The sequence below is a fragment of the Palaemon carinicauda genome, chromosome 41 (assembly GCF_036898095.1).
Source record: "Palaemon carinicauda isolate YSFRI2023 chromosome 41, ASM3689809v2, whole genome shotgun sequence".
NCBI lineage: Eukaryota > Metazoa > Arthropoda > Malacostraca > Decapoda > Palaemonidae > Palaemon > Palaemon carinicauda.
Window position 1 is genome coordinate 53,818,100 of NC_090765.1, and position 22,892 is coordinate 53,840,991.

Genomic DNA, 22,892 nt, shown 5'->3' on the forward strand with positions numbered 1-22,892 from the left:
TTGAAAATGAAGTTTTTCAATATTAATCTTACCCGATGATCATGTAGCTGTCAACTCTGTTGCCCGACAGAAATCTAAGGTCGGGATACGCCAGCGATCGCTATACAGGTGGGGGTGTACACAACAGCGCCATCTGTGAGCAGGTACTCAAGTACTTCTTGTCAACAAGAACTCAATTTTTCCTCTGTCGTGCCACCGGCAAGACCTACTTGGATACGCTGTTGATTCTGGAGTTGTTTTTCACGTTTTGGTGATGTATTCGCTCTAGATTTTAGCCTTCGCTATTCAGGAATCTTTATCTTTAGCTTAGCAAGCTTTTTGAATTAATTTGGATTAATTGTTAACGAACTTTGCTTGATTTTGGAATTCCCCCTTGACTATTTCTTCAATCCAAGATGTCTGACCAGTCTCAAGTACCTAAATACAGGCAGTGTAGTGTTAGGACTTGTATTAGGCGTCTTCCGAAGGCCTCCATAGATCCTCACACCGTTTGTTCCAATTGTAGGGGTAAATCCTGTCAATTGGAAGATCGATGTGAGGAATGCGCTGGGCTTTCGGAATTCGATTTTAACGAATTCCTTAAATATGCACGTAGGCTAGAGAAGGATAGGATCAGGAGGAGTTCTTCTCGCTCTGGTGATTTTTCCTCTCCCCATGCCCCTCAACCTTTTCCTTCCCCTGTAGTGGTGACTCCCGACCCTGTTACTAGTGCTCAGCCCTCCATGGCGGATATGATGCGTGCCATTCAGGCTCTTGGTGACAGAGTGGAGTCTTTGGCCAACGACCGTAATCAGCTTTTGGCAGAGGTCAAAGAGCTGAAAGCGCAAAGTGCAGTGGGAAGTGCTAGTGCAAGTGAAGTGAAAAGTGTCAGTGTCAGTGTTGCGCAGGAGGGTACATCTGTTCGTGCCAGTCGTCCTCCCAGTCCGGGACCTCTTGCAAGCTCCCAAGCCCAGGGGAGAAGCAATGTCGAAGGACCAAAGGGTTCGGCAGGCCTTGATCAGCGTAGGGATGTACCCTCAGTGGTTGCGGACGTATCTGTCAGAGATCGTCCCATCCACAAACAGACGAATGAGCCCCATCATTCCTCGTCTGTGGAAGAGGTTTCAAGGATGAAACGTTGGACCAAGGTCTCACGACCTCTCAAGCGTAAGGTCCCTTCCGAGCGAGTCCAACGGCCCAGGTGTAGCCACTGGGTCTTTTCGGACTCGCCGCAGTCTTCCGAAGACTGCACACCTCCCAAGAGAGGTAGAGTGGTGCCGCAGCAGGCTACTACTCCGTCTGTTGCCGCTCCTTCCACGGTAGATCCTAAGTGGTCCATGCTGCAGGCTATGCAGTCTCAGCTTGCTACCTTTATGCAGGAGTATCATGCTGAGAAGGTTGACACAGCTCCGGTTAACCTACAACCTGCCACGGTTGTACGCTCAGCGGATACTGCGGCTGCCCACTCCCACACTCCACCTGTGAGAGCTCCACCTCCGTTGCGCAGTCCTCCCTGCCAGACGCATGTTCATGCTGCACCCTCCGTTGACATGCGTGAGCTTCCGCATCAGCAGTGGGAAGGTGCGGGCGAGCTGCCGTGTTTTGACGCAATGCGGCATGCTCCGCAACCCATGCGGCATGCTCCGCATCCCATGCGGCATGCTCCGCATCCCATGCGGCATGCTCCGCAACCCACAGCAGTCCCTCCCACGCACCAGCACTCTGCTTTTGTTGTTGCCAGCTCGCAGACTGACCAGCAGCGGCATGATGTTGGATCCGCAGCAGCTACACATGCACCCGTGCTGCCGGATTCAGCCGTTCAGCTTGCTGCTCCACCTTTGCCACTTCCTACTCAGCTTTCGGATGATGGTGTTTCTGATGACGAAGCTGCACCTTTGGACGATCCACTCTCCGACTTAGAAGAGCCCAAGTCTGCGCCTCCCTCCTTAGACTTTCGGAAAGTCCTTGCCTTGTTCAGGGACTTGTATCCAGAACAGTTTGTGTCTGCAACCCCTCGCTCTCCCCCCTCCGAGTTTGCTCTGGGCATGCAGTCAGCAGCTCCTGCCTTTACCAAACTGGTCCTCGCACGCTCATCCAAGAGAGCTTTGAGGGTTATGGGGGAGTGGTTGCAGTCCAAGAAGCAACTGGGAAAGACTTATTTCATCTTTCCTCCTACCAAGCTTGCTTCCAAATCTAGCGTCTGGTATGCCACGGGAGAGGAACCTGGCTTGGGAGTTCCTGCCTCTGCCCAGGGAGACTTCTCAAGTCTGGTTGACTCTCCCCGCAGGCTGGCTATGAGACGATCTAAGGTTTGCTGGTCCTTTTCTGAATTGGATCATCTGTTGAAGGGAGTCTTTCGTGCCTTCGAGATCTTCAACTTCCTCGATTGGTGCTTGGGAGCTTTAAGCAGGAAGACTTCCCCTTCGGATAAGGACTCTGCCATGCCTATCATGTCTAGCATGGACAAAGCTATTCGGGATGGGTCTGGTGAGCTTGCGGCTTCTTACGTGTCGGGAGTCCTTAAGAAGAGAGAACATCTTTGCTCCTTCTTGTCGTCTGGGATCACTCCTTGCCAGAAGTCGGAGTTGTTGTTTGATCCTCTCTCCAAGTGTCTCTTTCCGGAGGAACTGATCAAGGGGATGGCTGCCTCTCTGATCCAGAAGGATACGCATGATCTGATGGCCTCTTCCGCACGCAAGGCTAAAGCTTTACCTTCTGTGCCTAGACCTTTTCGTTCTGCCGCAGTGGACACACCAGCAACTAGGTTCATCCCTCCCTTTCGTGGCAGAACCTCCAGCAGAGGAGGTACCCGTACCGACAGTCACCGTGGCAAATCAAAGAAGGGTTCCAAGTCCGCAAAAGGCAGAGTCTGACTGCCTACCTCTCCAGACAGCAGTGGGAGCCAGGCTGAAGAACTTCTGGCAAGCGTGGGAGAGCAGAGGTGCAGACGCTCAGTCTGTGAAGTTGCTAAGGGAGGGGTACAGAATTCCGTTCTGCCGCAGTCCCCCTCTAGCAACGTCTCCCATCAACCTCTCTCCCATCTACAAGGAGAAGGACAAGAGGCTAGCGTTGCAACAAGAGGTGTCGCTCTTGCTACAAAAGGAAGCGGTAGTCATAGTCCGGGACCATCAATCCCCGGGCTTCTACAACCGTCTCTTCCTGGTAGCCAAGAAGACAGGAGGTTGGAGACCGGTGCTGGACGTCAGTGCTCTCAATGCTTTTGTCACCAAGCAGACGTTCACGATGGAGACGACGAAGTCGGTCCTAGCAGCGGTCAGGAAGGAAGACTGGATGGTCTCGTTAGACCTGAAGGACGCGTACTTTCACGTCCCCATCCATCCAGACTCCCAACCTTTCCTAAGATTCGTTTTTGGAAAGGTTGTGTACCAGTTCTAAGCCCTGTGCTTTGGCCTAAGCACGGCACCTCTTGTGTTTACCAAACTGATGAGGAATATTGCCAAATTCCTTCACTTGGCAGACATCAGAGCCTCCCTCTATTTGGACGACTGGCTTTTAAGAGCTCCGTCAAGTCGTCGTTGTCTGGAGAATCTCAGATGGACTATGGATCTGACCAAGGAATTGGGCCTCCTGGTCAATTTAGAGAAGTCCCAACTCGTCCCATCCCAAACCATTGTCTATCTAGGTTTGGAGATTCAGAGTCGAGCTTTTCGGGCTTTTCCGTCGGCCCCAAGGATCAGTCAAGCCCTAGAATGCATCCAGAGCATGCTGAGAAGGAACCGATGTTCAGTCAGGCAGTGGATGAGCCTAACAGGGACACTTTCATCGCTGGCCCAGTTCATCGAGTTAGGGAGACTCCACCTCCGCCCCCTTCAGTTTCACCTTGCTGCTCACTGGAGAAAGGACATGACGCTAGAGGCGGTCTCAGTGCCTGTTTCCGAAGAGATGAGGTCTACGCTAACGTGGTGGAAGAACGGCATTCTTCTCAAGGAAGGTCTACCATTGGCTGTTCAGACCCCCGACCACCGTCTCTTCTCGGACGCATCGGACACGGGCTGGGGTGCGACACTGAACGGACAGGAATGCTCGGGCAAGTGGAATCAGGAGCAAAGGACACTTCACATCAACTGCAAGGAGCTTTTGGCAGTTCATCTGGCCTTGATAAACTTCAAGTCCCTCCAGCTAGGCAAGGTGGTGGAGGTGAACTCCGACAACACCACAGCCTTGGCGTACATCTCCAAGCAAGGAGGGACTCATTCGAGGAAGTTGTTCGAGATCGCAAGGGACCTCCTCATTTGGTCAAAAGATCGAAAAATTTCGCTGGTAACGAGGTTCATTCAGGGCGACATGAATGTCATGGCAGATCGCCTCAGCCGGAAGGGTCAGGTCATCCCCACAGAGTGGACCCTTCACAAGAATGTTTGCAGCAGACTATGGGCCCTGTGGGGCCAGCCCACCATAGATCTTTTCGCTACCTCGATGACCAAGAGGCTCCCGATGTATTGTTCTCCGATTCCAGACCCAGCAGCAGTGCACGTGGATGCCTTTCTTCTGGATTGGTCCCATCTAGACCTGTATGCGTTCCCTCCGTTCAAGATTGTCAACAGGGTACTTCAGAAGTTTGCCTCGCACGAAGGGACACTGTTGACGTTGGTTGCTCCCCTCTGGCCCGCGAGAGAATGGTTCACCGAGGTACTGCAATGGCTAGTAGACGTTCCCAGGACTCTTTCTCTAAGAGTGGACCTTCTGCGTCAGCCGCACGTAAAGAAGGTACACCCAAGCCTCCACGCTCTTCGTCTGACTGCCTTCAGACTATCGAAAGACTCTCAAGAGCTAGAGGCTTTTCGAAGGAGGCAGCCAGAGCGATTGCCAGAGCAAGGAGGACATCCACTCTCAGAGTCTATCAGTCAAAATGGGAAGTCTTCCGAAGCTGGTGTAAGGCGAATGCAGTTTCCTCAACCAGTACCTCTGTTACGCAGATAGCTGACTTCCTGTTACATCTAAGGAACGTAAGATCCCTTTCAGCTCCTACGATCAAGGGTTACAGAAGTATGTTGGCAGCGGTTTTCCGCCACAGAGGCTTAGATCTTTCCACCAACAAAGATCTACAGGACCTCCTTAGGTCTTTTGAGACCTCAAAGGAGCGTCGTTTGTCCACACCAGGCTGGAACCTAGACGTGGTTTTAAAGTTCCTAATGTCAGAGAGATTCGAACCGCTTCAATCAGCCTCTTTTAAGGATCTCACATTAAAGACTCTTTTCCTCATTTGCCTAGCAACAGCTAAAAGAGTCAGTGAAATCCACGCCTTCAGCAGGAACATAGGTTTTACATCTGAAACGGCTACATGTTCCTTGCAGCTCGGTTTTTTGGCTAAAAACGAGCTTCCTTCTCGTCCTTGGCCCAAGTCGTTCGAGATCCCAAGCCTGTCCAACTTGGTGGGGAACGAACTAGAGAGAGTACTTTGCCCAGTAAGAGCTCTTAAGTACTATTTAAGACGTACAAAGCCTTTACGAGGACAATCAGAAGCTTTATGGTGTTTTATCAAGAAACCTGCTTTACCGATGTCTAAGAACGCAGTTTCTTATTACATCAGGCTTTTGATTAGAGAGGCCCATTCTCATCTGAAGGAAGAAGACCTTGCTTTGCTGAAGGTAAGGACACATGAAGTGAGAGCTGTCGCTACTTCAGTGGCCTTCAAACAGAACCGTTCTCTGCAGAGTGTTATGGATGCAACCTATTGGAGAAGCAAGTCAGTGTTCGCATCGTTTTATCTCAAAGATGTCCAGTCTCTTTACGAGAACTGCTACACCCTGGGACCATTCGTAGCAGCGAGTGCAGTAGTAGGTGAGGGCTCAACCACTACATTCCCATAATCCCATAACCTTTTTAATCTTTCTCTTGAAATGCTTTTTACTTGTTGTTTTTTTTGGGTTATACGGAAGGCTAAGAAGCCTTCCGCATCCTGGTTGATTTGGCGGGTGGTCAAATTCTTTCTTGAGAAGCGCCTAGATTAGAGGTTGTGATGAGGTCCTTTAGTATGGGTTGCAGCCCTTCATACTTCAGCACCTAGGAGTCTCTCAGCATCCTAAGAGGATCGCTAGGCTCAGTAAGGAAGACGTACTTTAAAAGGCAGAGTAATGGTTCAAGTCGACTTCCTTACCAGGTACTTGTTTATTTTATGTTTGTTATTTTGAATAACTGCTAAAATGAAATACGGGATACTTAGCTTCTAATGTTAACATGTATGCTGGTCTCCACCCACCACCCTGGGTGTGAATCAGCTACATGATCATCGGGTAAGATTAATATTGAAAAATGTTATTTTCATTAGTAAAATAAATTTTTGAATATACTTACCCGATGATCATGAATTTAAGGACCCTCCCTTCCTCCCCATAGAGAACCAGTGGACCGAGGAGAAAATTGAGTTCTTGTTGACAAGAAGTACTTGAGTACCTGCTCACAGATGGCGCTGTTGTGTACACCCCCACCTGTATAGCGATCGCTGGCGTATCCCGACCTTAGATTTCTGTCGGGCAACAGAGTTGACAGCTACATGATCATCGGGTAAGTATATTCAAAAATTTATTTTACTAATGAAAATAACATTTTTCCCTAGAAAAAGGAATTTGATTATATAATATACTATTTGTTCTTGCGGAAATACAATCAAAGTCCCTAGATAGTAGCTTGTTTTCAGCATAGCTGAAACTCTGCTGTAAGAGTAATAATGAGGTGTCAGTAGTTACTAGGGGGTGGTGGGGAAGCCCTGTGCCCTGCCAGCACACTGAATAACCTCCTTGTTTACTGCTGCTAGAGCGTACAGGCATACTGTACTCCCGATGCTGTCAACTGGCTGTGTTAATTTTTTCTTTTTTCTCATAGTTTATGGTTAGCAGTTTGTTGTGTATGAAGGATTTTAGGTAAGTAAAAAGGTTATGCAGTTTTCCCAATAACTTTAGCTGGCACAGTTTCTGCTTAACCTGTCTGTATACAGTACTGGTACTCTAGGCTACACTTTTTGTTCCTGTTTAACAGCATTCCTATTATTGTTTATTCCCTCACGAATAAGGATTAGTGACGACTGTGTCATTGTAACAGGAGAATGAAACATCTTGCACATTTTTGATAGAAGGAAAACTTTGTTCTTCTTTCATCTCTGTCGTACCTTCATCTCTTAGTCCTGACAGCTGGTCCACGGATTCATCAACTTGGAGCACACTGTCATTCAGATGAAAAAGGGCTCTGCCCTTCTTTTTCCCCCTTTTGGACGATTAGTCCTACGGATAGATAGGAGTTACATGTTAATACAGTACTGTATTATTATTACTAGCTAAGCTACAACCCTAGTTGGAAAAGCAGGATGCTATAAGCCCAGGGCTCAAACGGAAAAATAGTCTAGTGAGGAAAGGAAATAAATATATAGATAAACTACAAGAGATGTAATAAACAATCAAAATAGATAAAATTAAGAACAATAACGACATTAACATAGATCTTTCATTCATTATTATCATTATTATTTTTATTACTAGCCAAGCTACAACCCTAGTTGGAAAAGCATGATGCTATAAGCCCAAGGACTCCAACAGGGAAAAATAGCCCAGTGAGGAATGGAAACAAGGAAATAAATAAACTACAAGAGAAGTAATAACAATCAAAATAAAATATTGTAATCATAAACTTCAAAAACTTAAACAAACAAGAGGAAGATAAATAAAGAATAGCGTACCCTCAGGCAAGAGAGCTCTACCTCAAGACAGTGAAAGACTAAAGACCTTGGTACAGAGGTTATGGCACTACCCAAGACTAGAGAACCATGGTTTGATTTTGGAGTGGCCTTCTCCTAGAAGAGCTGCCTACCATAGCTTAAGAGTCTTCTACCCTTACCAAGAGGAAAGTAGCCACCAAACAATTAGGCTACAGTGCAGTAGTTAACCCCTTAAGCGAAAAAGAATTGTTTTGTACTCTCAATGTTGTCAGGTGCATGATTCATACCGTTTCCCTTGCCATGGGAAAGACAGTGTTACCCAATCCCTTACTAAGGATGAAAAGAAAAGACTACAAGATTATAGTACTTGCTGCTTTATATGTTATCTCAACTGTCTGCACATGCCTATTAGCACTTTACTATGCATTATCATTCTACTATATATGTGTTGTGCGCTCCAATGGAGCTGCCTTCTAACCTGTTGGCAGTGGCTCGCTTCCATGGGAGCACCACCTCACCGGTTCACAATTTCATGCTCTTGCAGGAGTGCCACCTCACCTGTTTGAGATCGCGCACACTTGCCGGAGGGTCGCCTCACCTATTCGCAATCGTGCACCACCTTAACTGTTTGTGATTACGCACATATACAGGAGCGCCACCTCGCCTGTTTGCAATTGTGTGCTCTCCGAAGCGTACACTCTCTTTAACTGTTGTTGAATATTTCTCGAATATTTCTCTTGCTGACATGCATGCACTCATACTTATTAGTAATCTCCTGTTCACACACACTCCTACAAGAGCATGCATTCTTCAGACTTTGGATATTCTCATGTTCTTTATTGTGCGTGCTCTTCAATTGAAGTACATTTTGTTGACGTTAGCATTCACTTACTTGCACTATAATTTTTATGAGCAATCGCCTGTTCACTTGGTCACCCTTACACCTATGCATACTTCAAATATTCCCCTGATGGTGTGACATCTCCTGTTAACGATTGCTCATGCTCTTCAATTGGCATACAAGCTACTGATGTTGAGCATTCTTTTGGTCGCGTTCACCCTCCCCTCTAAGCGCGCATACTTCTCTTAGTGCACCCACTTCTCTTTTCGCACCGCTTCTCTTAGCACACCCTCTTCTCTTAGCGCACCCTCTTCTTTGAGCGCACCCTCTTCTTTGAGCGCACCCTCCCCTCTTAGCGCACCCTCCCCTCTTAGTGCACCCTCTTCTCTTAGTGCACCCTCTTCTCTTAGTGCACCCTCTTCTCTTAGCACACCCTCTTCTCTTAGCGCACCCTCTTCTCTTAGCGCACCCTCTTCTCTTTGCGCACCCTCTTCTCTTAGCGCACCCTCTTCTCTTAACGCACCCTCTTCTCTTAGCGCACCCTCTTCTCTTAGCGCACCCTCTTCTCTTAGCGCACCCTCTTCTCTTAGCGCACCCTCTTCTCTTAGCGCATCCTCTTCTCTTAGCGCACCCTCTTCTCTTTGCGCACCCTCTTCTCTTTGCGCACCCTCTTCTCTTTGCGCACCCTCTTCTCTTTGCGCACCCTCTTCTCTTTGCGCACCCTCTTCTCTCAGCGCACCCTCTTCTCTCAGCGCACCCTCTTCTCTCAGCGCACCCTCTTCTCTCAGCGCACCCTCTTCTCTCAGCGCACCCTCTTCTCTCAGCGCACCCTCTTCTCTCAGCGCACCCTCTTCTCTCAGCGCACCCTCTTCTCTCAGCGCACCCTCTTCTCTCAGCGCACCCTCTTCTCTCAGCGCACCCTCTTCTCTTAGCACACCTTCATTGGACTTGGAGCATTTACATGCTATCATCTACCCAACAAGGGCACAAGCTCATCTGTTGGCATGTGATCTTCTGATCACTACCACTACCCCACTTGCGTGCAAACTCATCGGACCTTGCTGTCACATCTGTTTATGCACAAGTGGGCTCTACTGCTGAAGCACTGAGAGATTGCATGTGCACTTCTGTTCATGCTCTCACCCCATTTAGCAAAGGTTATTCTGAAATTGAAGAATCTCCTGTAGACGAGCAACTCCCTGTTAGCACTCTTTCATCTATTTGCTTATGCATGCTCTCCTCGTAATTCACGCTTGACTTTTCGTGTGCTACCTTTGGGAAAAGCTCATTTTAATGTTCACATGTAACCTCGCTCTAATTTTAGAGAACATTTGGCAATTCGTGTGTGCACACACATTTTTGGTATGTACCGAGAACATACGTAACATACCACTCAGGGTACAAGGCCAATCAAGAAAAATAGTACACACCTAACTTACCACTCAGAGTAATAGGACATACCAAGAAGAAAGGCACATACCAAGAGGAGTGGTACATACTGGGAACACAGAGGTGCTCTAATACATGATTCTCTTTAGTACTGTACATGGTTACATACTTGACCAAAAATTTACTCTTCGATCAAGGTAGAGGCCACCATCCTCTATGTTCACTCGTCAAACTTCCCGAAAGCTAATGGATAGACAACACCTTAGATGATGCCCAACAAGAAGCATGCAAGACATTTTCATCTCCTAGTTCAAGTCGATCACTTCTACCGAGACATTAAAATAAATCTGCATCTACTTTGTTTACCAAAGTTAGATGTGAGGTTGGTTTTTTCTTAGGCTCAGATGCTTCTTGACCCGCCAATTCTACTATACTTCAGAGCACAGAATATTCAAGTCGAAGGGCTTCTGTCACATACTTTACTTCTGTTCAGCACTATGCTGATATAGCAAAGGGTTTTTTCAAGTGCACAGAGCTTTCTGGCACTCCAAGGCTGATCTTTAATACGAAACTCTCACTCTCTCCAAAACCATATTGCGACAAGGGACCATCCTATTCATCCTCTGTCTTCAGTCGAAGCAGGTAACTTCTCTTGGCCTCTCTGCATGTGGTTATAGTCATCTAAATTCCATATGGCACTCATGCTTCTCCTTCAGGATGAAGTTTCAACTCTTCCTGCTTATGAAACCTAGCTCCTATGGGAAATGGGGGAGAAAGAGGACCACACTTTCTCTCACTATTTTGGATGATCGACAGGGGGAACTAAGGTGTAGTCGTTTTACCATGTCCCCACCCAAGTTCGTGTTTTTTCTTCTTTACTTATAACAGATGTCCTGCCTCTAAGAGGAATAGCAATTAGTCAGCGAAGCATAAGATGGTATCGTACTAAGATTCAAAAGATATTGACCATTCCTCTGCATGGTTTTGAGAGAGGAGCGGCAATGTGGTAAAATCCTCCCTTTCCCAGGAACAGATGCCTGTACAAGATACAAGAGTTAAGCACTCCTACTTCCTTGCTAGGCTCAAGGGAGATGAAGCTCAAGCACTACCTTAAAATTATACAATACAGGACAAAGTACTTTTAACCTGGTATCATTTAATGAAAACCAGATAGAATGTTAAGATATGTAATGTAGTACAATACTATATAGTAACATTAACACAATAACATTGGTCACTTTACCTTAAACTTGGCTTATCTTCCGCTTGCTCGACACCAAAAAAGGTGGTGTCAGAAGTGACAAACTAGTTGTTGGAAGAGGATGATGACAACGCTTCGGTTGTTGGTGATGACGTGGCTTCTATAAAAGGTTTCTTTCCTATAACACCTGATATTGATGGTAGTGGTTCTTTGGTGTGAGGGTTAGGCCACAATACTCTTTAGCCTTTCGTGTTTCGACTCATAAGGAACTAATCTAAAGTTTGGTTGACAGTGTTCTCCTTTTTGTTGGCAATTGTCCTATATGGTAGGAACAAATTTCTAACACCATCAGAAATTTTTACAAAACGGTCATTTATAGAATCCTGGGACTCAAGATTTGCCATACATTTGAGTAAATAATGGCTCTTTGCATATCTTAAGTTTGAAGTTCCTTTGTTCGGGATTTTGGAAACTTTCATCAATTTTCTGTTGTTCCTCTAACCCCAGCAAGTCTTAGTCAGTGGTTGCTTGTTAGCTCCAATCAACTCTTCAAAGCTCTCCAACTTCGTCTCAAGTTCGTTACTAAGGGATGCGAAATTCTTTGATACATCTTCTACTGCCGCATCAAAACCTTTGAAATGATGATTGAATTTAGGGCACAGTTTCTTCCATACAGCATTCATTGCTCTTTGAGTCACTTTGATCTAAGAAGCATTGATGTTTGATATCACTGGATAAATTTTGTAGGCTTTCCAAAATTCTTGAATGTTCATTCCATCATCTGCCGTTGTAGCATCAACAGCCTGATGTAAAGTACATCGTAGGTAGTACCACTTGAAGAGAGCTATGACGCCCTGGTCCATGGTTTGAATGAAAGACGTATTTGGTGGTAATAAGATAACAGTAGCATTTGAGTATATGGAATTCAGATGTGTAGGATGTCCAGTTGCATAATCAAGAACCAACAGGACTTTAAACCACACATACACACCCTTGTCCTTTAATAGGAGATGATTTTAGTAAAGCTGAAACTCAGCTGTTGAAATTTATAACAAGGTGTCGGTAGTTACTGGAGAGTAGTGGGGGAAGCCCCTCAACTCCCAACAGGAAGGCCCCCCCTAGAAGCCCCGCAAACCCTCCCCCCAAGTCCCTCAACCCACCCCTCAGGAAGCCCCCCCCCCCCAGTCCCTCAACCCACCCCTCAGGAAGCCCCCCCCCCCAGTCCCTCAATCACCAAAAAGTTCCTCCATTCCTGCTGGCTCACTGAGTAACCTCTTTGTTTTCAGCCACCGGAGAGTATAGGCATACTCCCGGCGCCACTAACAGGCTGTTTAATTACTGTTAGGTTTTTTAGGTTGTGTGTGAAAGAAACTATAGAAGAAAGATTTTGTAACCTGCTAATATACACTTCTGTTCCTGTCTAACGCCACTCCTGTTGCTGTTTATTTCCTTGCTATTGGGGACTGGTGATGATGATGTCCTCTTAACTGAGGAAGTGAGACATCTTTGCACACCATTGATAGAAGGAGAATTTCATGTTACTCCTTCACCTCTCCTGCATCTTCGTCATTTCACACTGCTGGTAGGAAGGAAAGGGTTTTGACCTTCTTTTCCCTTTTATGATCAATGGGAGTTGAGTATATGTGACTTCAACTGTTTCTCTCCCTGTTAGAGAAGCATTGTTGCCCAAGAGTCCCATTGACTCCGTCTCCGAAGACAAAGAATAAGACGACCCCGTGAGATGACAAATAACGAGTATACACGTTGGCATGCTACTATGCTCTTCAACCACATCTGCCCGTTAGCACTATGTTCGGGAATGCACCCACAAGTCCCTCGATACATCTCTTTAGAATCCCTTCTTTAGAGTCCCTGGTAGTGGCTCAGCAGATGGTATAGCATACCTGTCTCGCTCATAGTACAAGAAGCGTTTCGTCTAAGATAGCGGTTGCGACATCAGTCTAGGAGGAGAGTAAGAATGTCTGGGCTTTTTTCCTCCTATCCTTCTCCTTCCTTTGAGTGCAGTGATAGAATCATTATTTCTCTGGATCGGACCTTGACGCAGGTAAGGTACTATACTGAGTTATCAAGATAGAAGTGCTTTTCCCCCATCCTCCACAAGGGGGAAGGATGGAAAGTAAGATAAACCGATCACATTATTTTATTCTGGCATTGAAGACAACATATCCCTTAGGGATGTAGGTTCCTTCATGATCATCTATCAACAACAGAAACATCCAGTTTGGTTTCAGGGACTTCCACTTAAGGATAAATCTCTTATCAAAGGAGAAGGTTTTGTGCCTGTGTAGGAACAAATCGCAAATTTTTGTTGTTATATGTATTTTTCCTAATATACAAACCTGATTCCATTAAGTTTTACTGTACTTCCTGCCTTATCCACCCCACTGTTCAGTGAGCCAGCAGGGTTGTTGTGAGGCTTTCCCGCTACCTGCCAGCTACTACAGACACTTCGTTATAAATTTTGAAAGCGAGTTCCACCTTCACTCAAATCAAACTCCTATTAAAGGATGGGGGTATATATAGTTAGGAAAAATACAAATTAATATAAAATGACCTGTTGAGTCTTCTTCAAAAATGAGGAGGGTAACCCATCCCTTTAGATTACCCATCTAAATGGCAGTAAGTGTCAATTTTAGTATGCTTTTGAGTGGCTGTGTCCATGAATTAAGAGCGTAGAAAAACTAACGGCAGCTTTAGTTTGAAATTGCCAGTGACGTCACCTCCTAACATTATTGATAGCTTATCAATAGCTATCTTGTACCCTGTCGTTTGATTTTTCTATCATTTGAAATAAATGAGTGATCCGGCATTTACTTACGATATAAGTCGGTCTCATTGACAACGAAGATGTGTTCGGGACAAATTTTTTATCATTGATGATTGTCTTTTTATTTACTGGAAATTCTTGTCATCAACAATATCAGCAGCAGCAGTAGTAGCAGCTTTTCCCTGGATTTTTATTTGTTTCTACTCAAAAACAAACCCAATCATTGTCCTGTAATAGGAGTATGGCTTCATCAAAGGAGAACACACCTTGAAATTTAACAAGGTACTGTGCAATGTAGTACTGTAGTTAATGACTGACAGGTGGCGGGAAAGCCCTTCCCACGTATCAATCGGGTAGATGCTCACATTTGATTTTGGCTGCAAGCAGTATGGACATACAACCAGGAAGGGGTCTAAGTATAAGGTACAGTACAAGTACTCATGCTCCTATCACCTGTGCTCATTCTTGTACCAAACTAAGTACAGTATGTGCACTTTTTTGGTCGAATGAAACTCTCTCTCTCTCTCTCTCTCTCTCTCTCTCTCTCTCTCTCTCTCTCTCTCTCTCTCTCTCTCTCTCTCTCCAGATAGTTTGGTTCTGAAGGGAGAGAAATTGACTCCTGGTAGGGAGAGAAGAACCAGCGATCCTTCTTTCTTTTATGAGTTACAAGACGTTCCTTCACACGAAGTTGAATATCAAAGTTGGCTTGCCTACCGTCTGACAGGTTGATGATACTACTCACCCACCTGTCATTAAGCATCTGCCTTTTTAACAATTTAACAATTGGAAAAATACAAGTCTTGTTTCTTTTGAAATGTGTAATTCTATTTGATGTTGTGTACTGTATAACATTGCTAAATGAAATAAGGACTTGATGAAAAGGTAATTAAGGAGTTTCTGATATTTTATTTCAGGAGTGGATGAAATCCTAAGCATAGCCTGATGGACCACGTGAAGTCTGCCTAGGTTTTGGTAAGTTTGATGTTTTTAGTTATTTTAGCATTTTTTCAGTTTATGTTGGGGACTGTAAATGTTTCTTAGCTTGTAGTGAGTATTGGCATGAATATTTCCTGTAAATAAAGGCAAAGTGAGTCTTCCAATAGATGATTTTGACCATCTATTTTATGGCAAATTATACTTCAACCCTTTAATCCAGGTAGATGTTATAGGTTGTGGAAGTTTGGAGAATGTGTACAGATAGATAGGACACTTGCGAAAAAACATAGAGCAAAACACTATCGACTTAGCGGGCAAGTCCAAAACAGAAGGACGTCCTAGAGAGCGCGCGTGGTAGATGTCGGTGGGGTAGTGCAACTGTGTTCTCTAGGGCCTGTCACGGCCCTCCCCATTGATGAAGGGATTATCTAAATGGAAGACAGCCTGTGAATAGTGGTTTTCACACGCCCTTGTTAAATACACGACACCTACAAGGTGATCGCGCGAGGGTTGTAACCTCTGCATTCCATGCTTTTATCTTTCTCTAGTATATTTGGAAGATTTATATTAGAAAAGTGTAAAGAAGGACCCTTTTCACCGGGCGTCACAGGCCTCTTCCCAGAAATAGATTTTTCCTTCGTCAAAATCCCTTTTATAAACTATACAGTTGAGGTCTTAGTGATTTTCACCATCAGTTTCAATTTGAATTATACTTTTAAGCACTTGAGTGTGAGACTATACAGCGCTGACTTGGGAATTTTTTTTATTATGTTCAAAGATAGGTTAGCTTAAACATTTTAAAGCTACTGTGGTTAAGGATTGAAGTAGAGATTTTCACTATCTGTTTATGTACACATTACATTTTCTAACACTTTACTGGTATTTCAAATTAGTTAATATCAACCTTTTAAATCTCACAAGGCATTCTACATCCAGGGATTTTTATTTATCTGGACTTCGTATGAAACATTTGTGTTCAGTAATATTTTTTTTTACCTTATTCTTAACGTTAATATTTTTTTATATCTAAGATGATTTAAGGTCTTTAACATGACCTTTATGCTTGTAAAGTTTTAGACCAAAATTATATTTTCCTTTTTTTTTCGTAAAGTCAAATGATTACTTCTATGTTGTCTGTCCTCTTCTCTAAGTTTTCTTGAAGGGATTTTTGAATGTCTGCTTGCAAAATATCAATTATGTACACTAAAAGTAATCATCTGCTTCTAGTTAAGAGTTTGGATTTTGCAAGAACCTGGGTATGTGTGATGCTTTTAAGATTTCCATTGTCATACAGAAATCCCTAGAGTCTGGTCATGAAGTTCGTAAATGGGTCATGGTACTGATATTGACTGTTAATCATGAGGTACGATAATCATTTTCAAATGTAAAAAGATGGGAGTTGGTGATTAATTCCTAAGAATATTATTGATTTTTTCAATATTTAACTTAGCCGGTGATTATAATAGCTGCAACTCTGTTGCTCGACAGAAAAACTCTACGGAAAAATTCGCCAGCGATCGCTACACAGGTAGGGGGTGTACTCAACAGCGCCATCTGTCGTTCAGATACCCAGTACTCATTGTAAACAAAGAACTCAATTTTCTCTCTGTCGGGCTACCGGCAAGACCTACTAATTCGCTGTTGCTAACTGGATTTGTTTTCACAACTATTTGGTGAAGTACACTATTCTAGTTTTGAGCTTTCGCTATGCAGGTGTTTTATCTTCATCTTAAAACTTGAACTCGTTTCGGATAGATTTAATTATGGTGACAAAGAGAGTATGGACTTTCTTTCACTTTTAAATGGCCGACCCTTCCCTTAGACGGAAGTGTGTTTAGGCTTTTAGTAATTATCTTATCACGTTATAGATTTTCCTCTATATATTTTATATCTCTCCGCCTTTATTAGGCCTCTTCGATTAACTTTCCATTTTTTATAAACATATAAAAATAAATTTTAATGCTTTGTTTATATAGACCTTTCCTGAGAGTAGGCGGTCCTAACTTGGAAACCGAAGTTAATCAACGTTGAGCCCTTTATATCGTCTTTAGCTTTTAAAGAGCTAAGGATTTAAAACTTTTTAAATGTAATATTTTATGAAAGAATTTCTTTGATAGTCTTCGTACTGTTTTCAAAGATGAACTAACGTTTAGTTTTTTATGCTACGCAGTTGTTGACGTTCAGGACGTTCAACATGCGCTCTATCGTTACGATAGAGAGAGAGTGTATCACGGTTTCACTTTGCAGTAAGAGTAAATCGATTCTGACGTTTTGTTCATTCTTTCTTAGCTTAAATGTTTTAAATTCTAATTTAAAGGAACTTTTTTTTTGAAAAACCTTTCAGTTTTTTCCTTTAGTCAAATAACATGTTTTTTTGACGATATATAATTGGGCTATTCTCTTATGTGCGAAATCAAGAGAGAAAGAGAGAGAGAGATAGAGACGGAGGGAGAGAGAGGAGAGAAAACGTTCCGTTCAAGCGGGTAACGTTGTTCTCGTGTTACTCACGTCCCTAGTCGCTGTACGGGGAGGAAGGATAAAACGTTTTTAGGTTTTTATTCTCGTCCCCAGGCTATGTGCGGTGAGAGATTGAAAACGTAGTTATATGAACTAGTGTTTAGTCTCTTTCCCAGCCACTGATTTTTCTTTTTATCTTAAAATATGTTTTCTGTTTTTTGCTGGTATTATGAGCTTGCATTATACGACTAATTTCGCAATTACTACCTTTTAATGAAGGGTAGAATTGCGTGTTTCAGGTAGAAATAAGTGCTAAACAGAAAATCGAAGGGATAAAGTGATATGCGCAAAGTGTTACAGTGTTGCGTCCGAGGCGCAAAGTGTTACAGTGTTGCGTCCGAGGGTTCGTCTGTTCGTGCCTGTCGTTCACCTAGTCCGGGACCTCTTACATGCTCCCAAGCCCAGGGGAGAAGTAATGTCAAACGACTTATGGGTTCGAGAGGCCTTGACCAACGAACAGACGTTTTCCCTCTATGGTATCGGGTGTATCTTACCAAGATCTCCCCTACCATAAGACGAGAGAGACGTTGTTTCTCCTCGCCATCCGTAGGCTTTTCGCATAAGAAACCTGTCACAAGGTTTCGAAGCCCTTAAGCGAAAGTCAGTCCTTTCAGGACAGGTCCAGCGTCCTGGTTACAGCCATTAGGACAGCTCTGACCCTATGCAGTCATCGGATAACTGCTCGCTGCCTAACAAAAGCGTAACACAGACTCCGAGAGTCTTTTTTTGTAGGCAAAGTGTTGCGGTCACAGACGTTACCCTCGTCTCTTACCACAACCATTTCCGTTGATCCTTAAGGGGTTGTATGGCAAAACATGCAGTATATGCTTGCCTCCCTTATGGAAGACTATTCTGCCGATTAGTCCGTTGAGTCTAGCCGTTTATCTCATCGATATCCTGGCTTTCAGCCAACCTAACGTTCCTTTGTGCTTACTGTTGACGTTGGCGTAGCTTAGTCACGTCAGTCAGGTTGTTTAGAACCACACTCGATGCGGTCTCGTGTGGTTTTTCAGCCGCATTTGGACGTTAGGCCACTGGCTGATGCTCCTGTTGACGTTCAAGACGTTCACTAACAATCGGAGTTGACTTGTTTTGACGCTGTGCGTCAACCTCCGCATTCTAGAGTTGTTTTGACTGCTCAGTCTAGGCAGTCAAAGCAGTCTCGAGTGGACGCTGTGCGTCCTCACGCACCTGTTGTGGTTGACAGTTCAGTTGTTGACAGTTCACAGACTGTCAAGCAGTTATATGACGTTGCGTTCTGGTCCGCTACTAATGCACCAGTGAGAGACTCAGCTTTTATCGGACAAGGTTCCTGTAGATGAGGAAGTTGCTGTTCTCCCTCCTACTGATATTCCCTTGAGGACTCTGTCAGATGAAGAGGAGCCTAAAGCTGCTTAGCCTCCTATGGACTTTAATTAAATCATGATGTTTTTTTTAAGGATCTTCGTCCGGATCTTTTTGTAACTGCTGCTCCTCGTTCGCCTAAACGTCAGAGCTTACACTAGGCCTAGCTACTTCGAAGCCGTTGTTTTTAAGCTAGTGCTCTCTCGCTCTCCTAGAGAGCGTTACGTTGGCTAGGCGACTGGTTTTTCACCAGGAGGAGTTTGGGGGATACAGCCTTTGCTTTCCCTTCTTTTAAACTGGTTTATAGAGCGAGAGTCTGATATGACACGAGAGAAGTTCTCGGCTTGGGAGTTCATGCCTCTGCCCAGATAGACTTCTCAATTCTGGTAGACTCTCCCTGGCGCCTAGCCAGGAGACGCTCCAAGTTGTTTACAGGTCAACTTCACAGCTGTTGTCGAGCCTTTGAAGTTTTGCTGTACTATTATGTCACGCATAACAAGGCTTTCAGGGATGGTAAATGGTTCCGCCTCAGTCGCTAACCCCGTCTGTTGCCACACCTGCTCCCGTAGACCCTAAATGGGCTTTGCTGCAAGACATGCAGTCCAAGCTTGCGTCCTTGATAGAGGACTTAAATGCGGAGAAGAACCTTCTGGCCAACAACCTTCCAACCGGTCGGTTGTGCGCCCTGTTGACGCTGAGGTAACCTACTCGCGTCTGCCAGTTGAGGTGGTTCCTCCACCGATGCGACCCAGTGTGGGTTGCCAGCCGCACGTTGACGTTAAGCGACGCTCGGAGGTGGTTGTTGACGTTCAGGACGTTCAACAACCAGCAGAGGTGACTTGTTTTGACGCAGTGCGTCAACCTCAACAACCCGGTAGGGTGTTGACTGCACAACCCAGACGGTCTAGACAGTCTCGGGTTGACGCTGTGCTTCCTCGCGCACCCATGGTTGTTGACAGTTCACAGAGTGTGCAGCAGTTCCATGATATTGCGTCCAGCTCTGTCACGCATCCACCAGTGCGACCGGATTCAGCGAGCCAGACGTTGCCCACTCCGTTGCCGTTTCCTCATCAGTTTCGGATGAGGAACCCTCTGATGAGGACATTGCTGAACAACAAGACGATCAGCCCCCAGCCCTGCTATCCATCCAGAAGATGCTGAAGAAGGAACGCTGCTCAGTCAGGCTGTGGATGAGTCTGGTAGGGACGCTGTCATCCGTGGATCAATTTGTGTCACTAGGAAGACTACACCTCCGTCCTCTTCAATACCATCTAGCTTTTCACTGGAAAAAGGACAAGACGCTAGAAGCGGTCTCGATCCCGGTTTCCGAAAAGATAAAGTCTTGTCTGACTTGGTGAAAGGACAATATCAACCTAAGAGAGGGTCTTCCCCTGGCTGTTCAGACTCCCAACCACGTTCTCTTCTCGGACGCATCGGACGTAGGCTGGGGTGCGACATTAGACGGTCGGGAATGCTCGGGAATATGGAACTCGAGTCAAAGGACAATGCATTTCAACTGCAAGGAGCTACTGGCAGTACGTCTGGCCTGGAAAAGCTTCAGGTCTCTCCTTCAAGGCAAAGTGGTGGAGGTGAACTCGGACAACACCACGGCTTTGGCGTACATCTCCAAGCAAGGAGGGACCTACTCTCTGACGTTGTACGAGATCGCAAGGGACCTCCTCACCTGGTCAAAAGGTCTAAACATATCACTAGTAACGAGGTTCATCCAAGGCAACTTGAATGTCATGGCAGATTGTCTCAGTCGGAAGGGACAAATAATTCCAACAGAATGGACCCTCCACAAGGATGTATGCAAGAGACTTTGGGCCACCTGGGGCCAGCCAACCATAGATCTCTTCGCAACCTCGATGACCAAGAGGCTCCCAATATTTTGCTCACCAATCCCGGACCCAGCAGCAGTTCATATAGATGCTTTTCTCCTAGATTGGTCACATCTAGATCTATATGCATTCCCTCCGTTCAAGATTGTCAACAAGGTACTGCAGAAGTTCGCCTCTCACGAAGGGACAAGGTTGACGTTAGTTGCTCCCCTCTGGCCCGCGAGAGAATGGTTCACCGAGGTACTTCGATGGCTAGTAGAGGTTCCCAGAACACTTCCCCTAAGGGTGGACCTTCTACGTCAGCCACACGTAAAGAAGGTACACCAAGGCCTCCACGCTCTTCGTCTGACTGCCTTCAGACTATCGAAAGACTCTCGAGAGCTAGAGGTTTTTCGAAGGAGGCAGCCAGAGCGATTGCTAGAGCAAGGAGAACATCCACCCTTAGAGTCTACCAATCGAAGTGGGAAATCTTCCGAAACTGGTGCAAGTCAGTATCCGTATCCTCGACCAGTACCTCTGTAACTCAAATAGCTGACTTCCTCTTATATCTGAGGAAAGAACGATCTCTTTCAGCTCCCACTATCAAGGGTTACAGAAGCATGTTGGCATCAGTCTTCCGTCACAGAGGCTTAGATCTTTCCAACAATAAAGATCTACAGGACCTCCTTAAGTCTTTTGAGACCACGAAGGAGCGTCGTTTGGTTACACCTGGTTGGAATTTAGACGTGGTACTAAGATTCCTTATGTCAGACAGGTTCGAGCCACTACAATCAGCCTCCCTGAAAGATCTCACCTTAAAGACTCTTTTCCTGGTATGCTTAGCCACAGCTAAAAGAGTCAGTGAGATTCATGCCTTCAGCAAGAACATCGGATTCTCATCTGAAACGGCTACATGTTCTCTACAACTTGGTTTTCTAGCCAAAAACGAGCTGCCTTCTCGACCTTGGCCAAAATCGTTTGATATTCCAAGCTTATCGTATGGTTGGAAATGAACTAGAAAGAGTCTTATGCCCTGTAAGAGCTCTTAAGTTCTATTTAAAACGAACTAAACCTTTAGGAGGCCCGTCTGAAGCTTTATGGTGTTCAGTTAAGAAACCATCTTTGCCTATGTCAAAGAATGCTTTATCCTATTTTATCAGACTGTTAATACGAGAAGCTCATTCCCATCTGAATGAGGAAGACCAAGCTTTGCTGAAGGTAAGGACACACGAAGTTAGAGCTGTCGCAACTTCCGTGGCCTTTAAACAAAATAGATCTCTGCGAAGTATAATCGACGCAACCTATTGGAAAAGCAAGTCAGTGTTCGCGTCTTTTTATCTTAAGGATGTCCAGTCTCTTTACGAGAACTGCTACACTCTGGGACCATTCGTAGCAGCGAGTGCAGTAGTGGGTGAGGGCTCAACCACTACAATTCCCTAATTCCATAACCTTTTTAATCTTTCTCTTGAAATGTTTTTATTGTTGTTTTTGGGTTGTCCGGAAGGCTAAGAAGCCTTTCGCATCCTAGTTCATTTGGCGGGTGGTCAAAGTCATTTCTTGAGAAGCGCCTAGATTAGAGGTTTTGATGAGGTCCTGTTGTATGGGTTGCAACCCTTGATACTTCAGCTCCTAGGGGTCGCTCAGCATCCTAAGAGGATCGCGAGGCTCCGTAAGGAAGACGTACTTAAAAAGGCAGAGTAATTGTTCAAGTCGACTTCCTTACCAGGTACCTATTTATTTTGTTTAGTTATTTTGATAACTTCTAAAATGAAATAAAAATTCTTAGCTCATATGATGTAAACATATTTTGCTGGTCTCTACCCACCCCCCTGGGTGTGAATCAGCTATTATAATCACCGGCTAAGTTAAATATTGAAAAATGTTATTTTGATAATAAAATAAATTTTTGAATATACTTACCCGGTGATTATAAATTAAAGGACCCTCCCTTCCTCCCCAATAGAGACACAGTGGACCGAGGAGAAAATTGAGTTCTTTGTTTACAATGAGTACTGGGTATCTGAACGACAGATGGCGCTGTTGAGTACACCCCCTACCTGTGTAGCGATCGCTGGCGAATTTTTCCGTAGAGTTTTTCTGTCGAGCAACAGAGTTGCAGCTATTATAATCACCGGGTAAGTATATTCAAAAATTTATTTTATTATCAAAATAACATTTCTCTATAAAGATTGGGAAGAGTAGTTATTAATGGACAATATATAACTACAAGAATGTGATGTATAATGTTCATCACGGTTGTATTCATGACCCATTACTTTTGATACAGTTCTACCATACCAGTCCGCCCTCCTTATCCGTGGGTTGTCGAACAACGAATTTGACCATGCAGTTGACTAGTTGATACCATTATACAAAAGTATACAGTTACTTCACTTACATGTGGGCTG

General features: G+C 44.8%; 1 long non-coding RNA gene across 2 annotated transcripts in view; it reads left to right on the forward strand.

Moving 5' to 3' along the window:
* LOC137632663 (uncharacterized) overlaps window positions 1-22,892 on the forward strand; it is a 290,790-nt gene that overhangs the window by 3,327 nt on the left and 264,571 nt on the right. For both annotated transcript variants that reach the window (XR_011042076.1, XR_011042077.1), the window contains exon 2: window positions 14,782-14,839. This is a non-coding gene — a long non-coding RNA (uncharacterized lncRNA). The remainder of the gene's footprint in view (window positions 1-14,781; window positions 14,840-22,892) is intronic.